Genomic DNA, 4,700 nt, shown 5'->3' on the forward strand with positions numbered 1-4,700 from the left:
TAATATCTAATGGTGAAAATGTTTAAAAAAAAATCTATAAAACCATTTTCTAATGGCCTTTGGAGGGCTTAGAGAAGAGTGCTACTTCATGTGTTTATTGGTAGGTAATTAGATTAATACTTCCAGAAAAACTACGGGGGGGGGGGAAGACAAACCAAGATAATTGTGTCTTGGTTTCTGCCACTGCTTATTATTCAGAAGAATATCAATTGCATTTCACAAAAATTGTATCTTCTTATCCCCATCTTTTCTTCTTGGAGGCTGTTCAAAAACATCTCTGATGTTTGGAAGTTTTCTGATGTTACACCCAGAAATTATTCACAACTGCCATCTTACATGAAGGCTGTTAGAGTTGTTCTTCTCAGCTGATACGTAGATAAGCAGGTCTTAACAGAAGGGGAAAGAAGGAAGGAACAAGGAAGGAACAGGAAAGGAAGAAAGCTAGAGATGTTTCCCACGAGTCTGTGCCACCCTTTCACAGCATTTTGCCATTATTGGGGAGTTTTACTTGCTTGGTTTTTCACTAATTTTCCTTCCCTACTATTTACATACCTGAGGTAATTAGAAAACATTGATTTTTTTTTTTAATTATTATTATTTTTTGGGTTTTGGTGGTCTTTCATAGCTGTTATGTGCCTTTTCACACCTGTATTGCATTGAGCCATTGGGCATTATTACCCTTTCCATGATCACATAGTATGTCCAGGCTTCCTCTGATCACTTCTTCAGGTACATTAGTAGCAGCAGCCTTCCAGAAGTTGCTTCTATATGTTTGATTATATGGTCCCACTATATTTTTTTCAATTTGTTACTTCATTCATGTATCATGCTACATCAGTAATCAGAAGAACCCATCGTATTGAGCGTATGATTATATTGTTCACTGCTGTCTACTGGCAATTCCTATTCTCAGTGCCAGCAAATAACCCATAGAATACATGATTTGTATGTTCGTTCTTGCAGCCTGGTGCAGGCGAAGCCCGGATACACTGCAGGTCTTGATACACTACAAGTCTTAGCTTATAGCAGTTAATAGCCCTGATTTTCTCATTTATGGTGAGCTATTGCTTTTTACTGGTGCTTAACTCTTGCTTCAGAAGGTTTTGAAACTGAAAATTCTTACTGCATTACTACAAAGCTCTACTATATTGAATCCCACTATGTCATTAACATCACACTTGCTTCTCAAAAGTGGGTTTAGCATTGGAGCCATAGCCTAGATTACCTCTAAACTTGAGTTCATCTTTCTTATATAACAACGTAATTTTTTTTTTTTCCTTGGCCACTTTATTTTAAATGGCTGTAGAGGTGAGTATGAATAGTGGTTGCACAGATGAGCAGTTTGCTGCGAAGGAGCAAGTTATTCCCTGTCAGATGCTCCATGGCAACTCACATTTACACTGTGGTAAATACAAGGTACTTTATCTTTTAACAGATGAGGGCTAAAAATCATTGATACTGCTAATGAAGTGCAGCAGCTGGCAAGCCATAACTACTTGCTCTGCTTTGTTTATGTATCAGAACTCAAAAACTTAATGGCTCTTTTTTTTCAATTTAACTTTCTAGGTTCAGTAGTTCATTTTGGGCATTTCCGGCATTCAGGATGTAAGTTATTTGTTTATCAGCTTCTTGTAATCTTTTTTTTCCTATGATTATTAGTGCAGTGGCATTTTGAGCTCACACAAAATATTTTTTTCAAATCCACGATGCTGGATTATGTTGACTGGGAAAAGTTTTGGGAAAAAAATGAGATAGTGGGTCAATTCTAATTCTGTTAAATGCTGATTTAATCAGTGCAGTCAACTCTACTGAAAGGCTCATGTGTCTGAATGTGGGTATTAGAATTTGGTAATTCCTAATAATCAAAATCTGCCAGACTTATTTTTCCAAGAACTGGGGATGCTGACATAAATAACATTTGTTGTTTATTTGGGAAACGGAATTTCTGTTGTCCAGTAAAAACTTTGTAGGGTATTTATTGTGTAACTTCTGCGTCTTAAGGAATCAAACTTTGCACCATTTCTAAAGAGAAAAAAATAGAAAATATTTCCTACCTCATTTGAAGTCAAATTAAAAGATAAGCAATGTTTGCTGAGGCTTAGATTGCATTAGCCTTATGTTTCATAATAGACATCACCAGCTAGAAGTCTGCTTGACAATATTTTAAGCATGACAGCAACCTGGTTAAAAACACACAAATTTGATGATTTGCATTAGGTTTGAAAAGTACTTTGGATTTAGTTCACCCAAACAAGTCTTAAATTTTGTGTGGACTGATCTACATGTAACACAATGCAAAGAGTTCTCCCTCCTCCTCTTCTGGCATTAAGGAAGCAAAGTAAATTTCTCCAGCCCGAAAGCAAACAAATCTTTTAAAATATAATTTCAAAACAAAAGCATTGTATTAATTTAGTTTTATCACAGGGTATTTTACTCAAATTAACTGAGGGGGGGGGTGTGTGTATACATATATATGTATACATATGAAACATGAACATATAATTGGCCTTTTTAATATTATGAATCTAATTTATCATTTTACTTGTTGCCTAATTTATTTCATAACTCCTAGCTGTTATGAAAATAGTAAAATAGATACATGCTGTATTATTGCACAAGGTGTTTATTATTTAATACCTCCTAAGCTCATCTAGTAGGGTGGGAGGGAGTGAAGCCTACTTTCCAGGGAGTTAAGATAGCAATCACAAAATTGTAAGGAATGCAGGAACTTGGAAGAGCGCAGAAGCAGAACAGAATTTCTTGCATGAGTTAGGCTGGTATTTGCAGCATTAACCCTATGGAATGAAGCTGGGGGACTGGACTCCAGTTTGTCAACCTCAGTTGGCAGGTAAGTGATTCATTCTCTCATTCTCATCGGGGAATAATCCATTTACAGCTGCCACTTGAGCACCTCTGCCAGGGCTGCCGAGGTGGTTTGGCAGAGGTCTGTCAGGTTGGCACTCCTTCAGCACATTTCATTGCAGGGGTCTGTAGAGTCTCTGTTGCACTTACTGTGCCCTCTTAAAAATAGGCCACCAGTTAGCATGACCTTGGCATCAGATGTAAGTATGGGTTAAGTGAAATATTTTGCATCTGAAGCACAAGGGAGATGACAACTTGGTCATGATGATAATGTGTTTGACCTCAGTGTAAGCTGTTGTAATACACCAGAAGTTCAGCATTTTAAGTAATATGCAGTTTTGCCTCAGGTACAAATGTGGAGACGTAGTTCTATAATCTGCTTTAGCTTTTTAGCAAGTCGTCCAGTAGGTTATTTCTCTCTTTGATTAGTAAGTGCACAACGGGATTGGAGTGGTACAAATCTTGCTTTAAGGCTCAGTTGCTGTAGTTTTCCTATTTATAAAAGAGACCAAATGGTAACAATCTGTCACAATTGAGCTGTGCACTGACATGAAAATCTGTTGGCTAAGGTTTAGTGTGCTGTGCCAGTGATGCAGCAAGGAGATCTAGGATGAAATGCTTTCAGATGCTCACATGGTGGTAGGTAGAGAAATGCTGAATCAGTTTCCTAGTATTTGGTCACAAGCGTTAAGTCAGACTAACAGAAATAAAGTGTGAAAAATTCTCTCCTCTGTATCTTCTAGCAGCTGGTGGGGCTTTTGCATGTACCTCAGTACGCTGCCTTCCTCTGGCACTGTACAGCAGTGGTGTCGCGTCAGCTGCCATTAGATAACCAGGGCAGATTTTGCATTTTTTAGAAGTGCTGTCACACACCAGTCTCCAAAAGTCTTTAGCAGCTTGAATTGGTTGCGACAGTTTAGTGAAGTGTGATACCTTAGGGAAGAAGTCAGTTTGGGACTCCTAGGTGCAAAATGCTGACCTCTTTCTTCATTGTTTACACAAAACCAACTCTTACGATTCTGCAGTAATTATTATCCCGCAATTTAGGCACAGCTGTAACAGTACTATCTTGTGGAGACCCAGGGGATAGGTGGGTGCTGGCACCACATTTTGGTACCTCAGGGATTGCCAGGGTCATACAGCTGTATGACCCATTTCCCTTCCTTCCAGAGAGCAACAGCTTTGCCGAATCAAAAGCAAAATATGTGAAAAAAATATGTGAAAACACCCACAAAATCCTGTCAGTGCTGTTACTGTGCAATTCCAGTATACGCACCACTAGGATTAAAGCCATCCTCACAGGTTTGTGCCATTTTTCTGTTGGGAAGATATTTGGATCCTTCAGATGAAGTAGTTAAAAGATTCAGTGCTACTCTCCATTTCCCCCATTATTGCCAAGTAATATATAACAGTAATATAGTTAATAATACTTATACGTTAATACAATACTTTAACAGTGCATTGGCAAATAACTGTGTAACTACAGCACCATGACCATGTTTAGGTACTAAAACGCTTTTCGGTGCAGGACTGTTTCAGTACTTGCCATGAGCCAACTCTTACCCATTTTCTAACACCTGTTTTCCCACACCCCTTTTCCCAGGATTTTCTTATTTCCTAAATGCCTAAAAGACATTTTTTATTTCTAAAAGACAAAAATGTTCTTCAATTAAAAAGCAGGGGTTTAAATATGTCTGTAGAAAGTAACACTTGCAGCCAGTGTGTTGAAACTTATTTTTTTCTACGGCCCCCGGGGGAGAACACGGTCGCGGCCTCCCCCACGTGCCCCCCGCCCCGCCCGGCCGCCCCGCCCGGCCGCCCCGCAGCAGAAGCTGGGC

The sequence above is a fragment of the Falco biarmicus genome, chromosome 4 (genome assembly GCF_023638135.1).
Source record: "Falco biarmicus isolate bFalBia1 chromosome 4, bFalBia1.pri, whole genome shotgun sequence".
Taxonomy (NCBI): domain Eukaryota; kingdom Metazoa; phylum Chordata; class Aves; order Falconiformes; family Falconidae; genus Falco; species Falco biarmicus.